Consider the following 23,746-nt stretch of genomic DNA (forward strand, 5'->3'; position numbering starts at 1 on the left):
CCACCATGTGGGGGTTTCCTGAGGGACCAATCAGAACAAACCTTGTCCCTACATGGGAAACTTGCTCTTTGGATCTGTATCAAAATTTCCTATTGGGACAATCCTTCAGGGCTCTGGTGCCACCGTGCCATTCCAAGATCTCCATGGACACAAACCCACATAATTACTCATCCATAAGAGAGTCCATTTCAACTCAGCCCCCTCGGTGGCTCCCCCTGAGCCAGCAGATCGAACCTATCTTTTTGATAGGAGACAATTGGAATGTGAGGTGGTCTGTCCTGGCATCCATCCTTAGAAAACTGTTCTGGAGTCATTTCCTATGGAACGTCCTGGAGCCATCCACCAGGTCTCAACTGTACTGCAGAAGGAATCCTTGAGGTTCGGAGAATCTCACAATTACCATCATGGGAAAACATCAATGGCCTCCTGATGCCCCTTCCTCATAAAGGGGCCATCCTAAACTGAAACTACAACCTGAGCCAACGTCTGACCCTCGCCATGACTTCAGATGCACGAGATCTCAATTCAGCTCTGGAGATTGTGCCTGCCCTGCCCTTTCCCCGAATCCTAAGACTAGCTTGTGTTATCATATTTTTGTCCTGGCCAGCAATCCCCCCAGCTTGGGAATTTTGGAGCCACAATGCAGCTTTCTGCCTGCTCTCCAGAAGAAAATGTTGCCCTATGGGGTTACCCATACCACAAAAGATTATCAAACTGCATGCCACTCGACTGTAACCCAATAATACAGCCTACCCTGGTCACTAATGCCCTGTCTGACACAGGCTGAGCCCAGACCTCTGGACCGACACCCAGACAGTTGGCTGCACACTGAGCACATGGCACGGGCCATGGCCATAGGACGTCATCTCTTCCCAACCTCGGTTTTCAGGCTTCAGAACCTAGACCTTATCTCCAATCACTATCCAAGGGTGAACGTCATGCAGAAATCAGAACTCCTCCTTTCCCATGACGAGAAACCTTGTGGTTGGAATGTTGTCCAATGTTCAGTGTAGGAGAAAACAGAGTGGACCAGGAGGACCCGTCCATGCTTGAGGGGTGCGTTGGACACAAACACGCATTGTGACCCTGAGAGTGAGCCCTGTCCTCAAGTAAGGCCTCTCACTGGCTGGAATAAGAGCCCGCATATGGGGCTTGCCATGCCCCAAAGACCCAATCTTAACCAGAGGTCGAGTTCTCCTGTCGCCCCTCCCCAGGGCTCTGCTCCAGAATCCTTCTTTTGTTGGGACACATTAGGTTAAAAAAAAAAAAAAGAAAGAATTCCTCCCATCCCACAGAATGAGCCCAATCACCTGGGATCAGGACAAATCCCCAGAGACAGAGACTAGTCCATGGCCCATGAGGCCACCCCAATATTCCACGGCTCTCTTTGACACTAAATCCAGAGACAAAAGCCTGAGCAAGTGCCTCACACTTGCTCTTTCTTCATATCCCAAAGAGTTCTTCTTACGGTCTGCATTTCAGGCTGGCCATAGCTTTATCCCCTACCTTAAGCCGAGGTTTGTTTTTAGATTTCTATCCCCAAGCCGTGGCCCACAAAACCTCCATGCTTGGGCCCCTAGAGCCACACCTCAGGACTGTGCCTGCCCTCTCCAAGGGGATTCTGCCCATTCAGTTGCCCACAACCCTACAGGTTAGGAGAATCCTCCAAAGTCCCCTTGGCCATCCCAATAGTGTAGGCACCCCGGGACAAACAGGAGCAGACTGCCACCAGCTAAGCAAATACCTCCACTCAGACCAGAGACAGATATCCCCAGAGAAGAACATTAACTGGACATGCCCCTAGGTCCTAATTGGATCCATTACTTTGTTTTCCATGCATCTCTCCCCAGAGGTCTGGTTTCCAATACCACCATATGGGGGTTTCCTGAGGCACCAATCAGAACAAATCTCGTCCCTACATGGGAAACTTGCTCTTTGGAGCTGTATCAAAACTTCCGATCAGGACAATCCTTCAGGGCCCCGGTGCCACTTCCCCATTCCAAGGTCTCCATGGACACAAACCCACATTATTACCTGTCTTCAGGAGAGTCCATTTCAATTCAGCCCCCTCGGTTGCTCCCCCAGATCCAGCAGATGGAGCCTGCCTTGTCACTCGGAGACAATTGGAATGCGATGCTGGCTGATAGGCATCCATCCTTAGAACCTTGCTCTGGAGTCATTTTATACGGGATGTTCCAGCGCCATCCAACATGTGTCGACTGTCCCACAGAAAGAATCCTTGCTGTTTGGAGCATCTCACAACTCTCATAATGGGAAAACCCCCATGGCCCTTTGATGCCCGCCCCCCTTCTTGAAGGGGCCATCAGGGACAGAAACTCCAACGTGAGCCAATATCTGATCCTCCCGCTGACTTCACATGCATGAGATCTCTATTCAGCTCTGCAGAGTGTGCCTGTCGTGCCCTCGCCCCAAAACCTAAGCATAGCTTGTGTTCTCAGATTTCTGTCCTCACACTTCCGGCCCACAAGCCCTCTAATTTGGTAATTTCGGACACACAAGGCAGAACTCTGCCTGCCTTCCAGAAGAAAAACATTGCTTTATGGGGCTACCCAGAAACCCAAATTGAGGATCAACTTGAAGGCTATTTGACTGTACCCCCATTATAGAGCCTACAGTGAGTACTAATGCCCTTTCTGACACAGCTTGAGCCCGGACCTCCCCTTCGACACACAGAGAGCTGGCCGCACACTGAGCACAACAGACCTGCCATGGCCTTAGGTCGTCATATCTTCCCAACTTCTGTTTTCAGGTTTCAGACCCTTGACCTTATCTCCATTCACTGCCCAGTGGTGAATGTGATGCAAAAATCAGAACTACTCCTTCCCCATTGCCAGAAACCTTGTGGTTGGCATGTTGTCCAACGTTCAGTTTAGGAGAAACCAGCGTTGCCCATGAGGACCCGCCCATGCTTGATGGCCGGTTTGGGCACAAACACGCATTGTGACCCTTAGTGTGTGCCCTGTCCTCAAGTAAGGCCTCTCAATGACGGGAGCAAGAGCCCGCATATGGGGCGTTCATGCCCATAGGCCCCCATTCTTAACCGGAGTTCAGGTTGTCCAATCGCCCCTCCCCCATGCTCTGCTCTGGAATCACTCTTTTTGTGGGACAACTGAGGTATAAAAACAGAAAGGACCCCTCCCATCCCACAGAATGGAGCTTGGGATTGGGTCAAACTCTTGGGATTGGGCCAAATCCCCAGAGAGAAAGACTCGTCCATTGCCCATGAGGCCACCCCAAAATTCTACACCCACCGTTGACACAAAATATAGAGACAAAAGCCTGAGCAAGTGCCTCACACTAGCACTTTGTTAATAGCCTGAAAAATTCTCCTCACAGTCTGTAGAATGGTCCTGCCATACCTATGTCCCCAAACCTAAGCCAAGATTGTGTTTTCTGACTTCTGTCCCCATAGCTCTGGTCCACACACCCTCCATGCTTGGGCCCTTGGAGCCACAAATCAGGACTGTGCCTGCCCTCTCTAGGGGAATTCTGCCCATTCCCTTGACCACAATCCTACAGTTTAGGAGAAACCTCCAATATCCCCGAGGCCATCCCAATAGTGTCACACCCAGGACAAACAAGGGCTATCTGTCCCAAGCTGAGTAACTACTTCCACTCAGACCCATAGACACATATCCCCAGAGAAGAAGATTGAAACGGACAGGCAACTAGGCCATAGTAGGATCCATTGCTCTTGTTTCCAGGCATCTCTCTTCAGAGGCCTGATTTCCATTACCAGCATATGGGGGTTTCCAGAGGTACCAATCAGAACAAATCTCGTCTCCACATGGGAAACTTGCTCTTTGGAACTGTGTCAAAACCTCCAGTTAAGAGAAAACTTCAGGTCCCCGGATCCCCTGCCCCATTCCAAGGTCTCCATGGACACAAACCCACACAATGACCCATCCTCAGGAGAGTCCAGTTAAACTCAGCCCACTCAGTTGCATCCCCAGAACCAGCAGATCGAACGAACCTTGTTGCAGGAGACAATTTGAATGCCAGCCGGGCTCTCCAGGCATCCACCTTAGAACACTGCTCTGGCGTCGTTCCATATGGGACGTCCTGGAGCCTTCCGACAGGTCTTGACTGGTCCGCAGAAGTAATCCTTGCCGATTAGAGCATCTCACAACTCCCATCGTGGGAAAATCTCCATAGCCTCATAATGTCACCCACCTTCATGAAGGGGGGTCATGGAAAGTAACAACAAACTGAGCCAACGTCTGATCCTCGACCTGACTTCAGATGCACGTGATATCGATACAGCTCTGAAGAGCATGCCTGCCATGACCGAGCCCCAAAACAGTGACCTAGCTTGTGTTCTGAGACTTCCGTCCTCACTGTCCTGGGCCACAAGCCCTCCAGTTTGGGAATTCCAGAGCCACAATGCAGCACTCTGCCTGCCCTCCAGAAGAAAAACGTTGCCCTATGGGGCTACCCAGAAAACCCAAATAAGGATGAAAATGCATGCCACTCAACTGTACCCCAGTAATACAGTCTCGCCTGGGAAATAATGCCCTGTCTGACACAGCCTGAGTGCAGACCTCCCGACCAACACCCAGATAGCTGGGGCCATACCTAAGGACTATGCCTGCCCTCTCCGTGGGAATTCTGCCCCTTCCATTGGTCACAGACCTGCAGACTAGGAGTAACCTCCAAAGACCCCTAGACTATCCCAATGGTTTCGGCCACCCGGGACAAACAGGGGCGATCTGACACAAGCTGAGCAACAACCTCCACTCAGAACCATAGACAGATTTTCACAGAGAAGATTTAACTGGTTAGACCCCTAGGCCCTTATTATATCAATTTCTTTAGTTTCCAGGTATCTCTCCTCAGATGCCTGCTTTCCAATACCACCTTATTGTGGTTCCTGAGGCACCAATCAGAACAAATCGCATATCCACATGGGAATCTTGCTCTTTGGAGCGGTCTTAAAATCTCTGGTTAGAAGAATCCTTCAGGGCCCCGGAGCCACTGCCCCATTCCAAGATCTCCATGGACACAAATCCACATTACGACCGATCCTCAGGAGAGTCCATTTCAACTCAGCCCCCTCGGTTGCTCCCCCAGAGCCAGCAGATCGAACCTGCCTTGTCGCTAGGAGACAATTGAAATGCGAGTTGGGCTGCCCAGGCATCCATCGTTAGAACTCTGCTCTGCAGAAGGTCCTTATGGGACGTCCTGGATCCATCCAACAGGTCTCCACTATCCTGCAGAAGGAATCCTTGCGGTTTGGAGCATCAGGCAATCCCAGTGTGGGAAATCCTCTGTGTCATCGTGATGCACCCCCACCTTCATGAAGGGGCAATCATGAATAGAAATTCCATCCTGAGCCAACGTCTGATCCTCACTGTGACTTCAGATACACGAAACCTCGATTCAGCTCTGCAGAGTGTGCCTGCCGTGCCCTCATCCTGAAACCTAAGCATAGCCTGTGTTCTCAGATCTGTCCTCACACTCCTGGCCCACAAGCCCTCCAGTTGGGAATTCTGGAGACACAATGCAGCACTCTGCCTTCCTGCCAGAAAAAAAGTTGCCCTATGGGGCTACCAAGAAACCCCAAATGAGGATCAACCTGAATGACACTTGGCTGTACCCCAATTATACAGTCTAGCCTAGGCACTGAAGACCTGTGTGACACAGCCTGAGCCCAGACCTCCCTACCGACACCCAGACAGCTGGCCGTACACTGAGCACATTGGACCTGCCATGGCCTTAGGTCATCATCTCTTCCCAACCTCGGTTTTCAGGCTTCAGAACCTGGACCTTATCTCCACTCACTCCCCAGGGGTGAATGTGATGCAAAAATGAGAACTCCTCCTTCCGCATGCCCAGAATCCATGAGGTAGGCATGTTGTCCAATGGTCAGTATAGGAGAAACCAGCATGCCCAGGTGGCCCCGCCAAGTCAACATGGCTTGAGGGCCATGTTGGACACAAACACGCATTGTGACCCTCAGTGTGTGCCCTGTCCTCAAGTAAAGCCTCTCAGTGGCTGGAACAAGAGCCCGCATATGGGGCTTGCAATGCCCCTTGTCCCCCAATCTTAACCAGATGTCGAGATGTCTAGTCAACCTGACTCAGGGTTCTGCTCTGGAATCCCTCTATGGTGGGACACCTGAGGTAAAAAAATACCAAAAACACTTTTCCCATCCATAGAATGACCCAAAAACTTGGAATCGGGCCAAACCCCCAAGAGAAAAACTCGTCCATGGCCCTTGAGGCCACATCGACATTCCACGGCAACGGCTGACACAAAATCAAGAGACAAAAGCCTGACCAAGTGCCTCACACTGGCCTTTTGTAAATAGCCAAAAAAATTCTCACGGTCTGTAGATTGGGCCTGCCATACCTCTGTTCCCAATCCTAATCCAAGTTTGTGTTTTCAGACTTCTGTCACCATAGCCCTGGCCCACAAACCTTCCAGGGTGGGGGCCCTGGAGCCACACCCCAGGACTGTACCTGCCCTCTCCAAGGGAATTCTGCCCATTGCATTGACCACAACCGTACAAATTAGAGGAACCTCCAAAATCCCCAAAGCTATCCCAGTGGTGTAGGTCATCCGGGACAAACGGGTGATCTGCCACCAACTGAACAACTACCTCCACTCAGACACGTAGGCAGATATCCCCAGAGAAAAATAGTGAACCCGACAGGCCCCTAGACCCTAATCAGATCCATTGCTTTGGTTTCCAGTCATCTCTCCCCAGAGCCCTGGTTTCCAATACCAGCATATGGGGTTTCCTGAGGCACCGATCACAACAAATGTCATCTCCACATGGGAATCTTGCTCATTGGAGCTGTATCAAAACCTCAGGTTAGGAGAATCCTTCAGGGCTCTGGTGCCACCACCCCATTCCAAGGTCAACATGGACACAAACCCACATTGGGACCCATCTGCAGGAGAGTCCATTTCAACTCAGCCCCCTCAGTTGCTCCCCCTGAGCCAGCAATCAAAACTGTTTTTTGCTAGGAGACATTTGGAATGCGAGGCGGTCTGCCCAGGCATCATTCTTCCCAACCTCAGTTTTCAGGCTTCAGAACCTAGACGTTATCTCCAATCACTGCCCAGTGGTGAACGTTATGCAGAAATCAAAACTCTTCCTTCGCTGTGCCCAGAATCCTTCTGGTTGGCATGTTGTCCAATGTTCAGTGTAGGAGAAACCACCATGCCCAGGTTGCCCCGCCCATGTTTGAGGGCCGTGTTGGGCTCAAACACGCATTGTGACCCTCAGAGTGTGCCCTGTCCTCAAGTAAGGCCTCTCAGTGGCTGGAACAGGAGCCCGCATATGGGGATTGCCATGCCCCTAGGACCAAATATTAACCAGATATCGGGTTGTCCACTTGCCCCTTCCCAGGACTCTGCTCTGGAATCCCTCTTTTGGTGGGACAACTTAGGTTAAAAAAAAAAAAAAAGAAAGAAAGAACTCCACCATCCCACAGAATGAACCCAAACTCTTGGAGTCTGGCCAAATCCCTGAGAGGGAATCTCGTTCATGGCCCATGATGCCACCCCATCATTCCACGGCCATCATTGACACAAAATCCAGTGACAAAAGCCTGAGCAGGCACCTCACACTCGCCCTTTGTTCATTTCCCAAAGAGTTCTCCTCAAGGTCTGTAGACTGTGCCTGCCAAGCCTACATCCCTTAATCTAAGCCAATTTTCTGTTTTCAGACTTCTGTCCCCACAGCCCTGGCCCACACGCCCTCCAGGCTGGGACCCCTGGAGCCACACCTCAGGACTGTGCCTGCTCTCTCCAAGGGAATTCTGCCCATTCCATTGTCCACAACCATATAGATTAGGAGAAACTTTCAAAGACCCCGAGGACTTACCAATAGTGTTGGCCGTCCAGGTCAAACAGGGGCTATGTGACACAAGCTGAGCAACCACCTCCAGTAAGACCCGTAGACTGATGTACCCAGAGAATCAGGTTGAACTGGACAGGCCCCTAGGCCCTAATCAGATATATTTTTGGTTTCCAGTCATCTCTCCTCAGAGGCCTGGTTTCCAATACCAGCATATGGGGGATTCCTGAGGCTCATCGGAACAAAACTCGACTCCATATTGGAAACGTAGTTTTTGGAGCTCTGTCAAAACCTCTGGTTAGGAGAATCCTTCAGGGCCCCAGATCCACTGCCCCATTCCAAGGCCTCCATGGACACAAACGCACAATATAACCCATCCTCAGGAGAGTCCATTTCAACTCATCCCCCTCAGTTGCTCCCCCAGAACCAGCAGTTTGAACCTGCCTTGTCGCTAGGAAATAATTGGAATGTGAGGCGGGCACACCACACATCCATCCTTAGAATCCTGCTATGGAGTCGTTCCATATGGGAACTCTGGAAGCCATCCAACTGTTCTCGAGGATCCTAGAGAAGGAATCCTTGTGGTTTGGAGCATCTCACGACTCCCAACGTGGGAATACCTACATGGCCTCTTGAGACCCTCCCTCTTCATGAAGGGGCCATCATGGACAGAAACTCCAACCTGAGCCAAAGTAAGATGCTCACCCTGAGTTCAGATGTACAAGATCTTTATTCAGCTCTGCAGAGTGTGCCTGCCATGCCCTCGCCTCGAACCTAAGGTTGTTTGTGTTCTCAGACTACGGTCCTCACACTCTTGGCCCACAAACCCTCCAGACTGGCAATTCAGGAGCCACAATGCAGCACTCTACCTGCGCTCCAGAAGAAAAACTTTGCCCTATGGGGCTACCAGAAACCCCAAATGAGGATCAACCTGCACGCCAATCAACTTTACCCCAATTATACAGTCTACGCTGGGCACTAATGCCCTGTGTGACACAACCTGAGTCCAGACCCCACGACCGACACCCAGACAGCTGGCCGCACACTGAGCACAACTGACCCGCCATGGCCTTAGGTCATCATCTCTTCCCACCTTCGGTTTTCAGGCTTCAGAACCTAGACCTTATCTCCAGTCACTGCCCAGGGTTGAAAATGATGCAGAAATCAGAATTCCTCCTTCTGCATGGCAGAAACCATGTGGTTGGCATGTTGTAGAACGTCCAGAGTAGGAGAAAACAGCTTGGCCCTGAGGCCCCACCCATGCTTGAGGGCCAGGTTGGGCACAAACTATCATTGTTATACTCAGTGTGAGCCCTGTCCTCAAGTAAGTCCTCTCAGTGGCTGGACCAGGAGCCCGCATATGGGGCATGCCATGCCCGTAGGCCCCCATTCTAAACCAGAGGTCGGCTTGTCCAGTCGCCCCTCCCCAGTGCTCTCCTCTGGAATCAGTCTTTTGGTGGGACACTTGAGGTAAAATAACAGAAAGGACACCTCCCATCTCAAAGAATGACCCCAAACTCTTGGAATCAGTCTAAATCCCCAGAGAGGGATACTCGTCTGTGCCTGATGAAGCCACCTTGACATTCAGTGGCTATCGGCAAAGCAAAATCCAGAGACAAAAGCTTGAGGAAACACCTCACATTCGCCCTTTGTTCATATCATGAAGAGTTCTCCTCACCGTCTGTCAATCGTGCCTGCCGTACCTACACCCCAAATCTAAGCTGAGTTTGTGTTTTCAGACTTCTGTGCCCACAGCCATATTCCACACACCCTCCAGAATGGTGCCCCTGGAGCCACACTTCAGGACTGTTCCTGCCCTTTACATGGGAATTCTGCCCATTTCATTGGCCCCAACACTACAGATTCAGAGAACCCTCCAAAGACTCCGAGGCCATTCCAATACTGTGGGCAGCCTGGGACAAACATAGGCGATATGACACCAGCTGCGCAACTACCTCCACTCAGACCCGTAGACAGAAGTCCCCAGAGAAGAATATTCAACCGGACACGCCCCTAGGCCCTAATCGGATCAATTGTTTTGTTTCCAGATATCTCTCCTCAGAGTCCTGCTTTCCAATACCAGGATATGGGGGTTTCCTGAGGCACCGATCATAACAAATCTCATTACCACATTGGAAATTAGCTCAATGGAGATATGTCAAAACCTCTGGTTAGGAGAATCCTTCAGTGCCCCGGTGCCACCACCCCATTCCAAGGTCTCCATGAACAAAAATCCACATTATGACCGATCCTCAGGAAGAGTCCATTTCAACTCAGCCCCTTGGCTGCTCCCCCAGAACCAGCAGATCGTACCTGTCTTGTCGAGAGGATACAATTGGAAAGCGAGGCGGGCTGCACAGGCATCCATCCTTAGAACCCTGCTCTGTAGTCATTCCAGATAGGAGGTCCTTGAGCCATCCAACAGGTCTCAATTGTCCCGCAGAAGGAATCCTTGCGGTTTGGAAATTCTCACAACTCCCACCGAAGATAAATATACATGGCCACATGATGCGCCCCCCCCCTTCATAAAGGGGCCATCATGGACAGAAACTCCAACCTATGCCAAAGTCTGATCCTCGCCCTGACTTCAGATACACGAGATCTCGATTTAGCTCTGCAGAGTGTGAATGCCATGCTCTTGCCCAGAAAACCTGGACTAGCTTGTGTTCTCAGACTTCTGTCCTCACACTCCTGGGCCACAAGCCCACCAGTTTAGGAATTCCGGAGCCACAATGCAGCACTCTGCCTGCCCTCCAGTAGAAAAATGTTGCCCTATGGAGCTACCCAGGAACTCCAAATGAGGATCAACCTGAACGTCACTTGACTGTACCCCAATTATATAGTCTAGCCTGGGCACTAATGCCCTGTCTGACACAGCCTGAGCCCGGATATCCCGACGGAAACCAAGACAGCTGGGGCCATACCTCAGGACTGTACCTGCCCTCTCCAAGAAAATTCTGTCTATTCCATTGGCCACAACTCTACAGATTAGGAGAAACCTCCAAAGACCCCGAGACCATCCCAATAGTGTCGGCCGTCCAGGACAAACGGGGCGATCTGACACCAGTTGAGCAACGACCGCCACTCAGGACCATAGTCAGATGTTTCCAGAGAAGAAGATTGAAGTGGACAGGCCTAGAACCTAATGGGATCAATTGCTTTGGTTTCCAAGCATCTCTCCTCAGATGCCTTGTTTCCAATACCATCTTATTCTGGTTCCTGAGGAACGAATCAGAACAAATCTCAACTCCACATGGGAAACTTGCCTTTGGAGCTGTCTCAAAAACTCTGGTTAGGAGATTCTATCAGGGCGCCGGCGCCACGGCCCCATTCCAAGTTCTCCATGGACACAAACCCACATTATGACCGATCCTCAGGAGAGTCCATTTCAACTCAGCCCCCTCGGTTGCCCCCCCCAGAGCCAGCAGATTGAACCTGCCTTGTCACTAGGAGACAATTGGAATGCGAGTTGGGCTGCCCAGGCATCCATCATTAGAACCCTGCTCTGGAAAAGTTCCTTATGGGGCGTCCTGGATCCATCCAACAGGTCTCCACTGTCCTGCAGAAGGAATACTTGCGGTTTGGACTATCACAGAATTCCAACTTGGGAAAACCTCCATGACCTCGTGATGCACCCCCACCTTCATGTCAGGGAAATCATGAAAAGAAACTCCATCCTGAGCCAACGTCTGATCCTCGCCCTGACTTCAGATGCACAAGATCTCGATTCATCTCTGCAGAGTATGCCTGCCATGCCCTCACCCCAAAACCTAAGCCTAGCTTGTGTTCTCAGAAATCCGTCTTACACCTCTGGCCCACAAGTTCTCCATTGGGAATTCTGGAGACACAATGCCCTCCAGAAGAAAAACATTGCCCTATGATGCTACCGAGAAACGCCAAATGAGGATCAACCTGCATGCCACTTGACTGTACCCCAATTATACAGTGTAGCCTGGGCACTAAAGCCCTGTCTGACACAGCCTGAGCCCAGAACTCCCGACCGACACCCAGACAGCTGGCCGTACATTGAGCACATCAGAACCGCCATGGCCTAAGGTCGTCATCTCTTCCCAAACTCGGTTTTCAGGTTTCAGAACCTAGAACTTACCTCCCTTCACTACCCAGGGATGAACGTGATGCAGAAATCAGAACTTCTCCTTCCCCAAGGCAAGAAACCTTGTGGTTGGCATGTTGTCCAAAATTCAATATAGGAGAATCCAGCATGGCCCATGAGGCCCCACCCATGCTTGAGGGCCGCAATGGGCACAAACACACATTGTGACCCTAAGTGTGAGCCCTGTCTGCAAGGAAAGCATCTCAGGGGCAAGAACAAGAGCATACATATGGGGCTTTCCATGCCCCTAGTCCCCCAATCTTAACCAAAGTTTGAGATGTCTAGTCTCCACTAATCAGGGCTCTGCTCTGGAATCCTTCTATGGTGGGACATCTGAGGTAAAAAAAAAAAAATACCGAAAGAACTCCTCCCATCCACTGAATTACCCCAAACACTTGGGATTGGGCCAGATCCACAGAGAGAAAGACTCGTCAATGGCCCATGAGGCCATCCCGACATTCCATAGCCACTGTTGACACAAAATCCAGAGACAAAAACCTGGACAAGCGCCTCACATTTGTCCTTTGTTCATAGCCTGAAAAATTCTCCTCATGGTCTATAGATTGGGCCTGTCATACCTACGTCCACAAACCTAAGCCCAGTTTGGGTTTTCAGACTTCTGTCAACACAGTACTAGCCCACACACCCTTCAGGCTGGGGCCCCTCGAGCCACACCTCAGGACTGTGCCTGCCCTCTCCAGGGGAATTCTGCCCACTCCATTGGCCACAACTCTTCAGATTAGGAGAAACCTCCAAAGTCCCCGAAGTCATCCCAATAGTGTAGGCCGCCCAACACAAACAGGGGCAATCTATCCCAAGGTGAGCAATTACCTCAACTCAGACCCGTAGACAGATATCCCCAGAGAAGATTGAACCGGGCAGGCTCCTAGGCCCAAATCGGATCCATTGCTTTTGTTTTCAGGCAGCTCACCTCAGAGACCTGGATTGCAATACCAGAATATGGGTACTTCCGGAGGTAACAATCAGAACAAATCTCCTCTACACATGGGAAACGTGCTTTTTGGAGCTGTGTCAAAACCTCCAGTTAGGGGAAAACTTCAGGTCCCTGGAGCCACCGCCCCATTCCAAGGTCTCCATGGACACAAACCCACATTATGACCCATTCTCAGGATAGTCCATTTCAACACAGTTCCATCGGTTGCTCCCCCAGAGGAAGCAGTTCAAACCTGCCTTGTCGCTAGGAGACAATAGGAATGCGAGACGGGCTCTTCAGGCATCCATCCTTAGAACCCTGCTCTGGCGTCCTTCCGTATGGGACGTCCTGGGGCCATCTGACTGGACTCGACTGTCCTATAAAAGGAATCCTTGCCGATTGGAGCATCTTACAACTCCCATCGTGGGAAAGCCACCATGGACCCATGATGCCCCCCACCTTCATGAAGGGGCCATCCTGAACAGAAACGCCAACCTGAGCCTACGTCTTATCCTCTCCCTGACTTCAGATGCACGAGATCTCACTTTAGCTTTGCAGAGTGTGCCTGCTGTGCCCTCGCTCCGAAACCTACGCCTAGCTTGTGTTCTCAGACTTCTTTCCTCACACTTCTGGCCCTCAAGACCTCCAGTTTGGGAATAACAGAGCCACAGTGAAGCACTCTTCCAGCCCTCCAGAAGAAAAATGTTGCCCCTGGGGCTACCCAGAAACGCCAAATGATGATTAATCTGCATGCCACTCAACTTTACTCCAATTATACAGTCTACCATGGGCACTAATGCCCTTTCTGACACAGCCTGAGCCCGGATCTCCCGACTGACACCCAGACAGCTGGGGCCACAACTCATTACTGTGCCAGCCCTATCCAAGGGAATTCTGCCCATTTCATTTGCCACAACCCTACAGCTTAGGAGGAAACTCCAAAGTCCCCGAGACCAGCCCCATAGTGTTGGCCTTCCGGGACAAACAGGTGTGATCTGACACAAGCTGGGCAATGACCTCCATTCTGAATTGTATACAGAGGCTCTCAGAGGAGAGTATTGAAGCGGAAAGGCCCCTAGGCCCTAAACGGATCCATTGCTTTGGATTCCAGGCATCTCTCCTCAGATGCTTGGTTTCCAATACCAGCTCATGGGGGTTCCTGAGGCACTGATCAGAACAAATCTCTGCTCCACATGGGAAACCTGATCTTTGGAGCTCTCTCAAAACCTCAGGTTAGGAGAATTCTTCAGGGCACTGGAGCCACTGCTCCATTCCAAGGTCTCAATGGACACAAACCCACATTATGACCGATCCTCAGGAGAGTCCATTTTAGTTAAGCCCCCTCGGTTGTTCCCTTAGCGCCAGCAGATGGAACCTGCCTTGTCACTAGGAGACAACTGGAATGCGAATTGGGCTGCCCAGGCATCCATCGTTAGAACCCTGCTCTGGAGAAGTCTGTTATTTGACGTCCTTGATCCATCCAACAGGTCTGGACTGTCCCGCAGAAGGAATCCTTGTGGTTTGGAGCATCACACACTTGCACAGTGGGAAAACATCCAAGGCTTCCTGATGTCCCACCCCACCTTCATGTCGGGGAAATCATGGACAGAAACTCCAATTTAAGACAAAGTCTGATCCTCGGCCTGACTTGAGATGCACGAGATCTTGATTCAGCTTTGCAGAGTGTGCCTGCCGTGCCACCACTGGGAAACCTAAGCCTAACTTGTGTTCTCAGACTTCCGTCCTGAAACTCCTGGACCACAAGCCCTCAAGTTGGGAATTCTGAAGCCACAATGCAGCACTCTGCCTGGCCTTTAGAAGAGAAATATTGCCGTATGTGGCTACCCTGAAACCGCAAATGAGGATCAACCTGCATGCCACTTGACTGTACCCCAATTATACAGTCTAACCTGGGCACTAATGCCCTGTCTGACACAGACTGAACCCGGACCTTTTGGCCGACACCCAGACAGCTGACCGCACACTGAGCACATTGGACACGCCAGGGCCTGAGGTCGTCATCTCTTCCCAACCTCTGTTTTCAGGCTTCAGAACCTAGCCCTTATCTCTACTCACTGCCAAGCAGTGTACGTGATGCAGAAATCAGAACTTTCCCTTACCCATGGCCAGAAACTTTGTGGTTGGCATGTTGCTCAACGTTCAGTATAGGAGAAACCAGAGTGGCCCATGAGGCCCCGCCTATGATTGAGGCCGCATTGGGCACAAAAACACATTGGGACCCTCAGCATGAGCCCTGTACTCAAGTAAATCTTTTCAGGGGCTGGACCAAAAGCCCACATATGGGCTTGCCATGCCCCTAATCCCCCAATCTTAACCAGAGCTCAAGAAGTCTAGTCACCCCTACTCAGTGCTTTTCTCTGGAATCCCTCTTTAGTGCGATACATGAGGTAAAAAAAAAGAAATAGAAAAAGGACACCTACCATCTAAAGAATGATCCCAAACACTTGGAATCAGGCCAAATCCCCTGATAGAAAAACTCGCCCATGGCCGATATGCCAGCCCGGCATTCCCCGGCCACTGTTGATGCAAAATCCGAAGACAAAAGCCTGAAAAAGCTCCTCACACTCGCCCCTTGATCATAGCCTGAAAAATTCTCATCGAGGACTTTAGATAAGTCCTGACATACCTACATCCCCAAAACTAAGCAGAGTTTGTGTTTTCAGACTTCTTTGCCCACGGTCCTGGCCCACACACCCTCCAGTCTGGGGCCTCTGGAACCACATCTCAGGACTGTGCCTGCACTCCCCAAGGGAATTCTGCTCCTTCCTTTGGACACAACCTGACAGATTAGCAAAACCGTCCAAAGTCACCGAAGCCATCCCAATAGTATCGGCCGCCCAGGACAAACAGGGGTGATCTGTCACAAGCTGTGCAACTACCTCCACTCAGACCCATTGACAGATATGCCCAGAGAAGAAGATTGAACCGGACAGGAACCTAGGCCCTAATCGGATCCATTGCTTTTGTTTCCAGGCATCTCTCCCCCGAGGCCTGCTTTCCAATACCAGCATATGGGCTCTTCCAGATGTACCAATCAGAATAAATCTCTTCTACACATGGGAAACGTGCTTTTTGGAGCTGTGTCAAAACCTCCAGTTAGGGGAAACCATCAGGTCCCTGGAGCCACCGCCCCATTCCAAGGTCTCCATGGAAACAAATCCACATTATGACCCATCCTCAGGAGACCCCATTTCAAATCAGCCCCCTCTGTTGCTCCCCCAGAACCAGTGATCAAACCTGCCTTATCGCAAGTAAATAATTGGAATGCGAGGCGGGCTGCCTAGGATTCCATCCTTAGAACCCTGTTCTGGTGTTGTTCCGTAATGGACGTCCTGGTGATATCCGACAGGTCTCGACTGTCCTGCAGAAGGAATCCTTGGGGATTCGAGCATCTCACTCCTGCCATCTTGGAAAAACCACCATGGCCTCATGATGTGCCTGCCCCTTCATGAAGGGGAGAAATGGACAGAAACTCCAACCTGAGCCACCCTGATCCTCGCCCTGACTTCGTATCCACGAGATCTCGATTCAGTTCAGCAGAGAGTGCCTGACTTGTCCTTGCTCTGAAACCTACGCCTAGCTTATGTTCTCAGACTTCCCTCCTCACCCTCCTGGGCCACAAGCCCTCCAGTTTTGGAATTCTGGAGCCACAATGCAGCACTCTGCCTGCCGTCTAGAAGAGAAACGTTGCCCTATGGGGCTACCCAGAAACCCCAAATGAGGATCAACCTGCATGCCACTCGACTGTACCCCAATTGTATAATCTACCCTGGGCACTAAGGCACTGTCTGATACAGTCTGATCCCAGACTTCCCAACCAACACCCAGACAGCTGGGGCCACAACTCAGGACTGTGCCTGATCTCTCCAAGGGAGCTCTGCCCATTCCATTGGCTACAACCCTACATATTAGGAGAAACCTCCAAAGACCCCGAGACCATAAAAATAGTGTAGGCCTGCCGGGAGAAACAAGGGTGATCTGACGCACGCTGAGTAAAGCCCACCAATCAGGACCATAGACAGATGTTCCCAGAGAAGAAATTGAAGCAGACAGGCCCCTAGGCCCTAATTGGATCCATTGCTTTGGTTTCCAGGCATCTCTCCTCAGAGGTCTGGTTTCCAATACCAGCTTATGGGGTTCCTGAGGCACCAATCAGAACAAATCTCGTCTCCACATGGGAAACTTGCTCTTTGCAGCTGTGTCAATACCTCCTGTAAGGAGAAACCTTCAGGGCACCGACGCCACTGCCCCATTCCAAGGTCTCCATGGACACAAAACCACATTATGACCAATCCTCAGGAGAGTTCATTTCAACTCATCCCCCTAGGTTTCTCCCCCAGAGTCAGCAGACCGAACCTGCCTTGTCACTAGGATGCAATTGGAATGCGAGTTAGGCTGTCCACGCATCCATGGTTAGAACCCTGCTCATGAGAAGTTCCTTATGGGATGTCCTAGATCCATCCAACATGTCTCGACTTCCCACAGAAGGAATCCTGCCGTTTGCAGCATCAGACAATCCCATCGTGGGAAAACCTCCATTGCCTCATGATGCCCGCCCCCACTTTCATTGATGGGTCATCATGGACAGAAACTCCAACCTGAGCCAACGTCTGATCCTGCCCTGACTTCAGATGCACGTGATCTCGATTCAGTTCTGCCAAGTGTACCTGCCGTGCCCACGCCTCAAAACCTAAGCCTAGCTTGTGTTCTCAGACTTCTGTCCTCATAGTCCTGTTCCCCAAGCCCTCCAGTTTGGCATTCCAGAGACATAATGCAGCACTCTGCCTGCCCTCCAGAAGAAAAATGTTGCCCTATATGGCTACTCAGAAACGCCAAGTGAAGATCACCCTGCATGCCACTTGACTGTACCCCAATTGTAAAATCTAACCTGGGCACTCATGCGCTGTCTGACACAGACTGTGGCCAGACTTCTCGACTGACACCCAGACACCTGGCTGCACACTGAGCACATCGATCACACCATGGCCTTATGTTGCCATCTCTTCCCAACCTCTGTTTTCAGGATTCAGAACTTAGACGTTATCTCCACCCACTGCCAAGTGGTGTACGTGATGCAGAAATCAGAACTCCTCCTTCCCCATGACCAGAAACCTTGTGGTTGGCATGTTGTCCAACGATCAGTGTAGGAGAAACAAATGTAGCCCATGAGGCCCCGGCTATGCTTGAGGGCCCCAATAGGCACAAACACACCTTAGGACCCTCAGCGTGAGCCCTGTCCTCAAGTAAAGCCTGTCCCAGGCTGGAACAAGAGCCCACATATGGGGCTTGCCAAGCCCCTTGTCCCGCAATCTTAAGCAGAGCTTGAGAAGTCTACTCACCCATATTCTGAGCCCTTCTCTGGTATCCCTCTTTGGTGAAACACATGAGGTAAAAAAAAAAAAAAAATGGAGAAAGTACTCCTACCACCCAAAGAATGACTGAAACACTTGGAATCGGGCCAAATCCCCAGAGATAAAAATTCATCCATGGCCGATGAGGCCAGCCTGACATTCCACGGACACAGTTGTCACAAAATCCGGAGACAAAAGCCTGAAAAATCGTCTCACACTCGCCCATTGATCATAGCCCGAAAAATTCTCCTCAAGGTCTGTATTGGGCCTGCCATACCTACGTCCCCAAACCTAAGCCGAGTTTATGTTTTTAGACTTCTGTCCCCACAGTCCTGGCCCACACACCCTCCAGGCTGGGCCCCCTGGAGCCACACCTCAGGACTGTGCCTGCCCTTTCCAAGGGAATTCTGCTCATTTTTTTGGACACAACCCGAAATATTAGGAGAAACCTCCAATGATCCCAAGGCCATCCCAATATTATTGGCCACCTGGGACAAAGAGGGGTGATCTGTCACAAGCTGTGCACTACCCCCACTCAGACCTGTATACAGATATCCCCATAGAAGAAGATTGAACCAGACAGGCACCTAGGCCATAGTAGAATCGAATGCTTTTTTTTTTTTTTTCCAGGCATCTCTCATCAGAAGACTGGTTTCCAATACAAGCATATGTGGGTTCCCCTAGGTATCAATCAGTATAAATCTCGTCTCCACATGGGAAACTTGCTCTTTGGAGTTGAGTCAAAACCTCCAATTAGGAGAATCCTTCAGGTGCACGGAGCCACTGCCCCATTCCAGGGTCTCAATGGATACAAACCCACATTATGAACCATCCTCAGGAGAGTCCATTTCAACTCAGCCCCCTCAGTTGCTGGAGCCACAATACCGCAGTCTGTCTGCCCTCCAGAAGAAAAACGATGCCCTAAGGGGCTACCCAGAAACCAGATGAGGATCAACCTGCATGCCCCGCGAGAGTACCCCAATTGTACAGTTTACTCTGGGCACTAATGCACTGTCTGACAAAACCTGAGTCCAGAACTCCCCACTGACACCCGGACAGCTTGGGCCACACCTCAGGACTGTGCATGCCCTCCCCAAGGGAATTCTGCACATTCTATTGGCCACAACATTACAGATTAGAAGAATCCTCCAAAGACCCCGAGACCATCCCAATAGTGTAGGCCTCCTGGGAGAAACAGGGGTGATCTGACACAAGCTGAGCAACGACCTCCACTCAGAACCATAGACAGATGTTCCCAGAGTAGAAGATTGAAGCAGACAGTCCCCTAGGCCCTAATCGGATCCATTTCTTTGGATTCCAGGCAATTCTCCTCAGGTGCCTGGTTTCTAATACCAATTAATGGGAGTTCCTGAGGCACCAATCAGAACAAATCTCAACTCCACATGGGAAACATGCTCTATGGAGCTGTCTCAAAACCTCAGGTTAGGAAAATCCTTCAGGGTACCAGAGCCACTGCCACATTCCAAGGTCTCCATGGACACAAAGCAACATTATGACCGATCCTCGGGAGACTCCATTTCAATTCAGCCCCCTCGGTTGTTCCCCCAGTGCCAGCAGATCGAACATGCCTTGTCACAATTGGAATGTGAGTTTGGCTTCCCAGGCATCCATCGTTAGAATCCTGCTCCTGAGAAGTTCCTTAAGGGACGTCCTGGATCCATCCAACAGGTCTCGACTGTGACACAGAAGGAATCGTTGCGGTTTGGAGCATCAGACAATCCCACTGTAGGCAAACCTCCATGGCCTCCTGATGCCCCCCACCTTCATGTAGGGGACATCATGGACAGAAACTCCAACCTAAGCCAACGTCTGATCCTCTCCCTGACTTCAGATGCACGAGACCTCAATTCAGCTCTGCAGAGTGTGCCCTCACTCCAAAACCTAGGCCTAACTTGTGTTCTCAGAATTCCGTCCTCAAACTCCTTACCCATGGCACTCAAGGTGGGAATTCTGGAGACACAATGCAGCACTCTGCCTGCCCTCCAGAAGAAAAACATTGCCCTATGGGTCTACGCAGAAATGACAAATGAGGATCAACCTGCACGCCACTCGACTGTAACCCAATTATACAGTCTAGCCTGGGTACTAATGCCCTGTCTGACACAGCCTGAACCCGGAACTTCCGACTGACATCCAGACAGCTGGATGCACACTGAGCACATCGAACCCGTCATGACCTTAGGTCATCATCTCTTCCCAACCTCGGTTTTCAGGATTCAGAACCTAGACATTAACTCCACTAACTGCCCAGAGGTGAACGTGATGCAGAAATCAGAACTTTTCCTTACCCATGGCCAGAAACTGTGGTTGGCATGTGGTCCAACGTTCAGTATAGGAGAAACCAGCATGGCCCATGAGGCCCCAGTCATGCATGATGATCACTATGGGCACAAACACACATTGTGACCCTCAGCGTGAGTCCTAGCCTCAAGTAAATCCTCTCAGTGACTGGACCAAGAGCTCACATATGGGGCTTGCCAAGCCCCTAGTCCCCCAATCTTAACAAAAATTTGAGCTATCTAGTCACCCCTACTCAGGGCTCTGCTGTGGAATCCCTCTTTGGTGGGACACCTGAGGTAAAAAAAAAAATACAGAAAGACTCCTCCCATCCACAGAATGACCCCAAACACTTGGGATCTGGCCAAATCCCCAGAGAGCAAGACTCGTTCATGGCCCATGAGGCCATCCCGACATTCCACGGCCACTGTTGACACAAAATCCATAGACAAAAGCCTGAGCAAGCGGCTCACACTCGCCCTTAGTTCATACTCGAAAAGTTCTCCTCACAGTCTGTAGATCGGGCCTGTCATACATACATCCCCACTTAAGTCGAGTTTGTGTTTTCAGACTTCTGTCCCCACAGTCCTGGTCCACACCTTCCAGGCTGGGGCGCCTGGAGCCACACCTCAGGACTGTGCCTACCCTCTCCAGGGAAATTCTACCCATTCCATTGGCCACAACCCTACAGATGAGGAGAAACCTAAAAAGTCCCCGAAGCCATCCCAATAGTGTATGATGCCCAGGACAAACAGGGGCGATCTCTCACAAGCTGAGCAACGACCTCCACTCAGACCCATAGACAGATATCCCCAGAGAAGAAGATTGAACCGGACAGGCAACTAGGCCCTAATCAGATCCATTGCTTTTGCTTCCAGGCATCTCTACTCAGAGGCCTGGTTTCCAATACCAGCATATGGGTTTTCCAGAGGCACTAATCACAACGAATCTCATCTCCACATGGGAAACTTGATCTTTGGAGCCGTGTCAAAACCTCCAGTTAAGGGAGACCTTCAGGTCCCCGGAGCCACCGCCCCATTCCAACGTCTCCAGGGACACAAACCCACATTATGACCCCTCCTCAGGAGAGTCCATTTAAACTCAGCCCCCTCAGTTGCTCCCCCAGAGCCATCAGATGGATCCTGCCTTGTCACTAGGAGACAATTGGAATGCGAGTTGGCTGCCCAGGCATCCAACGTTAGAACCCTACTCTAGAGAAGTTCCTTATAGAGCATCCTTGAGCCATCCGACAGGTCTCGACTGTCCTGCAGAAGGAATCCTTGTGGTTCTCAGTATCACACACTCGCACCATGGGGAAACTTCCATGGCCTCGTGATGCCCCCACCTTCATGTAGGGGACATCATGGACAGAAATTCCAGCCTGAGGCAATGTCTGATCCTCGCTCTGACTTCAGATGCACGAGATCTCGATTCAGCTCTGCAGAATGTGCCTGCCGTGCCCTCACCCAGAAACCTAAGCCTAGCTTGTGTTCTCAGACTTCTGTCCTCACACTCCTTCTCACAAGCCGTCCAGTTTCTGAATTCTGGAGACACAATGCAGCACTCTGCATGCCCTCCAGAAGAAAAACGTTGCCCTATGGGGCTACACAGAAAAGACAAATGAGGATCAACCTCCACGCCACTCAACTGTACCACAATTATTCAGTCCAGCCTGGGCAGTAATGCCCAGTCTGACACAGCCTGTGCCCAGACCTCGTGACCGACACCCAGACAGCTGATTGCACACTGAGCACATCGGCACACCATGGCCTTAGGTCGTCATCTCTTCCCAACCTCGGTTTTCAGGCTTCAGAACCCAGCCTTTATCTCCACTCACTGCCACGCGGTGTACATGATGCAGAAATTTGAACTTCTCCCTCACCATGGCCAGAAATCTTGTGGTTGGCACGTTGTCCAACATTCATTGTAGGAGATACCAGCGTGGCCCATGAGGACCGGCTATGCTTGATGGATGCGATGGGCAGAAACACACATTGGGACCCTCAGCTTGAGCCTTGTCCTCAAGTAAAGCCTCTCACGGGCTGGACCAAGAGCCCACATATGGGGATTGCCATGCTCTAGTCCCCCAATCTTAACCAGAGCTCGAGAAGTCTAGTCACCGTTACTCAGTGCTCTTCTGTGGATTCCCTCTTTGTTGGGACACATGAGGTTAAAAAAAAAAAAATAGAGAAAGGATTCCTACCATCCAAAGAATGACCCCAAACACTTGGAATCGGGCCAAATCCCCAGAAAGAAAAACTCAACCCTGGCCGATGAGGCCAGCCCAACGTTCCACGGCCACTGTTGACACAAAATCCAGAGACAAAAGCCTGAAAAAGTGCCTCACACTCGCCCTTCGTTCATAGCCCGGAAATTTCTCCTCGCGATCTGTAGATTGGGCCTGCCATACCTTTGTTCCCAAACCTAAGCTGAGTTTGTGTTTTCAGGCTCCACTATCCTGGCCCACACATCCTCAATTATGGGGCCCCTATAGCCACAACTCAGGACTGTGCCTGGCCTCTCCAAGGGAATTCTGCTCATTTTTTTTGGACACAACACTACTATTAGGAAAAACCTCCAATGTTCCCGAGACCATCCCAATAGTGTAGGACATCCAGGACAAACAGGGGCGATCTGACACAAGCTGAGCCACTACCTCCACTCAGACCCATTGACAGATATGCCCAGAGAAGAAGATTGAACCGGACAAGCACCTAGGCCCTAATCAGATCCTTTGCTTTTGTTTCCAGGCACCTCTCCTCAGAGGCCTGGTTACTAATACCAACATATCAGGGTTTATAGAGGTACCAATCTAAACAAATCTCGTCTCCACATGGAAACTTTGTTCTATGGAGCTGTGTCAAAACCTCCCATTAGGAGAAAAGTTCAGGTCACTGGAGCCACCACCCCATTCCAATGTCTCCATGGACACTATCCCACATTATGACCCATCCTCAGGAGAGTCCATTTTAACTCAATTCCCTCAGTTGCTCCCCCAGAGCCAGCAAATCGGACCGTCTTTGTCTCTAGGAGACACCTGAATTGTGAGCCGGGCTCTTCATGGCTCCATCCTTAGAACCCTACTCTGACGTTCTTCTTAATGGGACGTCCTGGAGCCATCCAACAGGTCTCGACTATCCCCCATAAGGAATCCTTATGCATGGAGCATCTCACAACTCCCATCATGGGAAAACTTCCCA

The sequence above is a fragment of the Neovison vison genome, chromosome 7 (genome assembly GCF_020171115.1).
Source record: "Neovison vison isolate M4711 chromosome 7, ASM_NN_V1, whole genome shotgun sequence".
Taxonomy (NCBI): domain Eukaryota; kingdom Metazoa; phylum Chordata; class Mammalia; order Carnivora; family Mustelidae; genus Neogale; species Neogale vison.